The 7,482-nt window shown below is 38.0% G+C and overlaps 1 non-coding gene across 1 annotated transcript; it reads right to left on the minus strand.

The window, feature by feature from the left end:
- Positions 1-6,093: 6,093 nt before the first annotated feature.
- On the minus strand, positions 6,094-6,200 carry LOC141687729 (small nucleolar RNA R71). The gene has a single exon (XR_012561214.1). It is a non-coding gene; the product is annotated as a small nucleolar RNA R71 (small nucleolar RNA).
- Positions 6,201-7,482: the final 1,282 nt, after the last annotated feature.

Here is a 7,482-nt window from a genome sequence, read left to right on the forward strand (position 1 = left end):
ACAACACATTGACTGGTCCAAACAAATCCATGTGTAGCAGTTGCAAAGGTTCTTCAATTATTGAATCAAGCTTCTTTCTGAATGATGATTTAATTTCCTTTCCCTTTTGGCAAGCATCACACAGTCCATCGTTAGAAAACTCCACTTGAGGAATGCCTCTAACCAGTTCTTTCTTTACAAGTTCATTCATGGTCTTGAAGTTTAGATGGGATAACTTCTTGTGCCAAAGCCAACTTTTATCTTGACTTGCTTTACTGAGAAGACAAGTAACAGATTTTGCATTTGATGAGTTAAAGTCAGCTAGGTACACATTTCTTTTTCTCACTCCAGTGAGAACCACTTTGTTGCTCCTCTTGTTTGTCACAACAAAAGCTTCTGAGTTGAAGGTTACTGAATTGCCTTTATCACACAGCTGGCTGATACTCAACAAATTATTCTTGAGACCATCCATTAAGGCAACCTCCTCAATGATGACATTGTCTTTTGAAGTCAAGCCATATCCCACAGTATAACCCTTGCTGTCATCTCCAAAAGTAATATTTGGGCCAGCTCTCTCCTTGAACTCTGTGAGCAGGGTAGAATCACCAGTCATGTGTCTTGAACAGCCACTATCCAAGTGCCATAGATTCTTTCTGAGTCCCTGCACACATTAAAATCAAATCAAGTTGATTTTGGTACTCAAGTTTCCTTGGGCCCTGCCTTGTTAGCTTTCTTCTTCTGTTTCTTAGGTTTGATCTCATTTGACTCAGGGATATCAGATTCATTCTTAGTCATTTGAGTTGGACCTTTGAAACCATTCATAACAACAGAATTATCTTGCACATTTTGATTAACAGGAAATGGCATGCTACTAGTATACATGTTATTCCAGTAGGGCATGCTAAATGGTATTTGAGGCATGCTAAATGCAGCATAATAAGGATTAGGTGCAAATGGAATATTAGCAAATTGTGCATTCATATTCTGTGTAAACATAGCATTTATAGGCACAGAAGGCATGACATTCATGTTGGGAAAAGGAGGTGGCACAGATATGGAAATAGGCATGACAGTTTTGCAATTAACAGACAGATGATTTACACTACCATACTTAACACAGATTTTTCTTGGAGCATACTTATCAGGTGTGTAGTTTTTATTTTTGTTAATCCCCACTTTACCATTTTTATTATTTTTCTTTTTAGCCTCTGTTTTAACCTCAATCTTTTCTAGTCTGTCATTCAATTGCTTGATAGACAGATGTCCAACATTCACTTTCTTCTCCTTCCTCACTTGACTAGATTCTCCTGAAATGAAGTTTTTGGAAACTGATCCATATTTTATATTTAACTTGGCCAGTTTGGCTTTACTCATAGGTTTGCTTACACCCGACGGATGAGGATTTATGTCACTCGACGGATAATCCTTTTGGTTATCCGACGGATGACTCTCATCATCCGTCGAGTCCACATCTATTAGCAATCCTTCAACCAAATTGGATTCCAGCTTCTCCTTCTTCTTCTTCCAGGTTGCATCACAAAAGGACTCAATACCTTGAACTTTGGTGATTTGAGCATGAACATCTCTAGATGTTTTCCATGCCTTTATCACCTCATATTCTCGTTCAAGCTGCTTCTTCAAGGACTCAGTTAATTCATCCTTAGAAATTTTACACTTAATTCTCAATTTTTCAAATTCAATAAATAGAGATTCTAGCACATTATTCCTCTCACTTAAAAATAAATTGTTTTCTTTTATTTTAGCATTTTCCCTAGTAAGAGTCTTAAGAGTAACACGCAAATGATATAATTCTGTAGACATGTCATTTATTGTATCATTACACTCAACTTTAGATAAATGTGCAAGGTTAGTGGTGATTACCTGATTACTTGAAGAACTTGTCTTTGTTTCATCAGACTTGACCATTAGGGCTAGATTGACATAGCTGACATCCTCATCCTCATCCAGACCATCTGCTGCCCAGTCATTTTTTTGTGTAATGAAAGCCCTTTCCTTTTGTTTGAGCAACTCAAAATATTTTTGTTTATAATCCACAGGCTCAAACTTCTTGCTGGAATCTGACTTTCTACACTCACTGGCAAAGTGCCCAGCCAAGCAACATTTGAAACATTTGAATTTTGATTTATCCACCATGTTTCTATTTGGCTTAGCTGCTCCAAAGTTCTTCTTGAACTTGAGCTTGGAAAATCTTCTGGAAAGAAATGCTAGATGTTCATCAATGTCATCCATATCATCTTGGCTCAGAGAATCTTCATTTTCTGCTACCATCCCCTTGCCCTTGTTTTCACAAATCTTTGAAGTAGATTCAACAGCTTCTACCTTCATCTCCTTCTCTTTTTCAAACTCAGCAACCAGTGCAATGGATCCTCCTTTCTTTCTCCCTTTCTCCACTCTTTCACCTTGCTCTATTTCAAGCTCATAAGTCTTTATAATGCCATACAGTCTATCTAGTGTAAACTCCTTGTATTTTTGTGAGTTTCTCAAGGAGACTATCATTGGTTTCCATTCTTTTGGTAGGGATCTCAGAAATTTGAGGTTAGAATCTTTGGTTTGGTAGACTCTTCCATGCAGCTTTAGAGCATTTAGTAGCTTTTGAAATCTACTAAAGATATCAGTGAGAGTTTCACCTTCTTCAAAGTGGAAATGCTCATATTGCTGAATTAGTAGCTGCATCTTGTTTTCTCTAACTTGTTCGGTGCCATCACAGATAATCTGAATTATATCCCAAACTTCCTTGGCAGTTTTGTAATTGATGATCTTGTCAAACATGTAACCATCAACTCCATTAAACAAAATATTCATAGCCTTCTTGTCCTTCCTGACTTGTTCAATATCAGGATCTAACCATTCATGCCTTGGCTTGGGAACTGATGGCTCATTTCCAGTTTCAGCTCTCATTGGTACATGAGGGCCTCTCTCTATGCAATCTACATAGGCCTCATCTTGAGAAAGTAAATGAAGATGCATCTTTACCTTCCAGTGATGGTAATTGTCTTTGTACAGAAAAGGAATCTTGATTCCAATATCCTTCTTGTTCATCTTGCAGTTTATTGTGATCTTTAAACTCTTTGTTCTTTAAGAGCTTGCTCTGATACCAATTGTTAGTCCCTAACAATGCAACAAAAATTACAGAAGGGGGGTTAAATGGAATTCTTGAAACTTTTTCTGAATTAAAAAATGTTCTAACTTAAGATATATATGACAGTGTTTTGATTTGCAAAGTGCGGAATAACAAGTTAAATATGAATCAAAACAAAAAGTAATAAAAACACAAGTCTTTAAAAATTGTTGGTGGATTAAAATGTATCCACCATATATATATATATATATCAAGAAAACTCTATGAAGCTTGAATAGCTCACATCTGCTTACAAATAAGAACAACTAAACTTACAGAGAAATGCTAAGGATACAGCTTACAAATGTTTCTCTGAGAAAATATTTTCTTTGTCTTCTTGTTATTCTAATTGTTACTCTTGGTTTATAAATTACGAAGATTACACAGTAATAAGACAAGATAATAAAACAAAACCTATCAAGTCTAATACTATGCTACTTTATTACTCTATTCCTGCATATTTCAATATCTTCATAATAGCATGGAAATGACAGTGCTTCTTTGTTCTCAAAAACCCAGTTGAATAGGCTTCCACATTCCTTTTGCATACACTCGACGTATGTGACTGTGTTGTCACTATTAACAGATGTTTGAATTGATTATGTGTCGGGTACATGATCATCCGTCAGGTTGCCTTGTTGATCATTCGTCGAGTAGCATTATAAATTATATGTCGGTAGCTATTTGGCACTTGACTTCATTTCATTTATGCAAAATTACAAGACATTATCAATGTACAATTAATCAACCTATTCTGTATATCTAATTAAAGTCAACATGACTTATATGCTACTATAGAATCTATACAAAGGTGTTTGCAGAAATGTGCTACATGACTTATTGTTACAAAAGCTACTCACTCGATGGATATCAAATCATCATCCGTCGGGACTATATTGAGTCATCCGTCGGGACTATATCTGCTTATCCATCGAGTGCTACATTTTTCACTAAGTTAAACCTACTAAGGTGTTTTATTAATGAAATCATCAAGTTCACAACATATACACAACAATGTGTTGAGATAAAAGCTTGAAAGATTGGCTCGAAGCTGCAAGGAATAAAGAAGAAGAAAAAATAAAGTTTTGGCAGAAGGCAGGCGCGCTCACGCTGGTGTTGCGCGCGGCCGCGTCGGGGGAACAGAAAGTCAGCGCGCCCGCGCTGGTGAAGAGTGTGGCCGCGCTGGGTCGGGATAAACAAATCCTGATTCTTTTTCCATTCGAATTCTAGACTCCTAGGATGCATGGACTGCTATATAAGCATAATTTAAGTCGTTTTTCAAGATATATTCAGAGATTCAGAGTTTTTAAGACATCAAAGAGGGAGAAGGCGGCAAGAGACCTTTTTGGCACAATTCAACAAAGGCAAAGACGATCTAGTTTATTCTTGTGAATCTTTGTTTTGAGTTGTAATTTGGATGCTTGTTTCTTGTTTCGTTGAACCTATATTCTTGTGTGTACTTTGGTTTATTTATTCGTATAAAGACTACATTTGCTATATCATGTGTTCATTAGAACCCACGTTGGCGATGAGTTCGATTATGGGCTAATTGTTATCGTGGGGTTCTAGCGGATTTATTTATGGATTCCTTTAGTTAAATTATTCGATACCTTAGTGTGTGGTGATTATATGATATCCTAGTATTGGTTGTGCGTATTCGTCTTGTGAGCGCCGCGAACTTATAAAATAGTGTGTTAATTCTTAATGAAGCGAAAGTGAATTTAAAGATTTAGAACTTGCCATGCTAGCATAGGTTCATGTATTGTTATGCATGATTTGTAGGTAATTTTACCCATCTTAATTGCCCTGTGTAATCAAGATAGATAACTTGTGCTTAACCCATTATGTTGTCAAATTCTATAGACATATAGGGTCTCAATATAATTGGTGCCTATTTAGCTTCTATCTCTTTTGTGGATGTCTGGTAGAATGGTACTCATGCAACGAAAGTTGGCATTCATCAGTTTCATGTTGTCTGATTAGTGTCATCACCATTGCATGCTAAGGTTGAGAATAATAAGGCTATTGAATGAAGTACTTAATGAAGTTAGAATTCCATGTCTGTCATATATATTAACTCAGTCTATTTTATTCTCGTAGTTATAATAATTAACGTAATTCTTAGTTATAAACATTCTCACTCTGTTAAAGTCTTAGCATTGAATAATAACTATATATTATTGCTTAGGTGCATAATTTATATAGTTAACCAATACAGTCTCTGTGGGAACGAATTTGATTTATATCTCATACTACTTGCGAACTTGTATACTTGCGTGTAATATTAGCGCTTGTTTAGCGACTAACAAGTTTTTGGCGCCACTGCCGGGGACTGCAGTGTTAATTACTAGTTTATGTGCTTTCCATCAGTGGTCGTAAAAGTTCATTGATTCGGACATTGTTACTTATTTGGTCCTTGTTTTATTTCAGGTGATCTAGCGAGGGTGTATGCATACACGCTCGCGTACTCGTAAGAGAACACTTGATAAAGCCGAGGAAGAACTTGTGGTAATTTGTAGGGAAGTTTTTGAGGAAGAAAAGAAGGTAGAAGAAGAATAGAAAGTTGAAGAGCCAATTATAGCAGCTATGGGTGATTAAGCAGAAAATCTAAAGGCTTTGATGGACTATTCTAAGCCAAAGTTAATGACATTCAGTCTAGAATCATTAGACTAGCCATCGCGGCTAACACTTTTGAGATCAAGTCAAGCACGATCCAGATGATACAGAACTCAGTTCAGTTTGGGGGTTCTCCTACCGAAGATCCCAACATGCACATCAGGGATTTCATCGAGATCTGCGACACTTTCAAGTTCAATGGTGTGACTGAAGATGCTATCAAGCTGCGACTCTTCCCATTCTCTTTGAGGGACAAGGCTAAGTGTTGGTTACACTCTCTACCAACGGGGTCTATCACAACTTGGGAAGATCTTGCTCAAATGTTTCTCACTAAATTTTTTCCCATGGCGAAGACTGCAGCAATCAGGAATGCTCTTACCCAGTTCGCCCAGCAAACTGGAGAATCTCTGTGTGAGGCTTAGGATCGATATAAGGAGATTCTAAGGAAGTGCCCACGCCATAGCATGCCTGATTGGATGATTATCAACTTTTTCTAAAATGGACTTGGTCCTACTTCTAGGCCCATGCTTGATGTAGCATCAGGAGGAGCCTTGTGGGCTAAGAGCTACGATGAAGCTTATGAACTTATTGAACTGATGGCTGCTAATGAGTACCAGAATCCTTCCCAGAGACTGACTCAGGGAAAAGTGGCAGAAATTCTAGAGTTGGATGCAGCAACTGCTATAGCTGCCTAACTTAAGGCTTTGACAATGAAGGTGGACACTTTGGCTAATTATGGAGTTAATCAAATCACTAGTGTCTGTGAGCTTTGTACTGGCACCCATAAAACTGATCAGTGCGCAATTTCTAATGAATCAGCTCAGTTCATGAGCAACTTCCAGCGATTGCAGCAACCTGCGCCAGCCACCTATCATCCCAACAACCGTAATCATCCTAATTTCAGTTGGAGCAATGCTCATAATGCGGTTCAACAGCCTTATCAGTAGTATCCATCTAAGCAGTACAACCCCCTAGTTTTCAGCAACCGTAGTATGCACCAAAACAACAACTCCAGTTGCAACAAGCTAATGAAAAATTTGAATTAGAGGAGTTGAAGCTCATGTGCAAGAGTCAAGCTGTTTCTATCAAGACCTTGGAAAATCAAATTGGGCAAATTGCCAATGCCTTGCTAAATCATCAACCTGGTACATTGCCTAGTGACATTGAAGTACCAGGAAAGAAGGATGCTAAAGAGCAAGTAAAGGCAATCACTTTGAGGTCTGGGAAGGTTGCAAATCCTGATCGAACTCAAGCGTTGACTGAAGAAGCTGGGGTTGAGGAAGAAGCAAAGCAGCAGGATGAAGAAGTGGAACCAAGGAAGACTACTGTTGAGCACACTCTACATGAGGGTAATACAGGGGAGGATATGAAGTTTCTTGAAAACCTCCAGAAACTTCTCGAATTGCTTGTCCAGCTTTTCCTAAGAGGCTGCAGAAGAAAAAGCTGGACAAGCAATTTGAGAAGTTTCTGGAGGTGTTCAAGAAACTTCATATCAACATACCTTTCGCTGAGGCTCTCGAGCAGATGCCTAGTTATGCAATGTTTATGAAATGTATTCTCTCTCGGAAGGTGAAGCTAGATGATTTAGAGACAGTCGCTCTCACGGAGGAATGCAGTGTTGTGCTGCAGCAGAAGTTGCCTCCAAATCTTAAAGATGCAGGAAGCTTCACTATTCCATGTACTATTGGAAAAGTGTCTTTTGACAGATGCTTATGTGACTTAGGAGCTAGCATCAATCTGATGCCCTT

Source organism: Apium graveolens, chromosome 9 (assembly GCF_009905375.1).
Source record: "Apium graveolens cultivar Ventura chromosome 9, ASM990537v1, whole genome shotgun sequence".
Lineage (NCBI taxonomy): Eukaryota > Viridiplantae > Streptophyta > Magnoliopsida > Apiales > Apiaceae > Apium > Apium graveolens.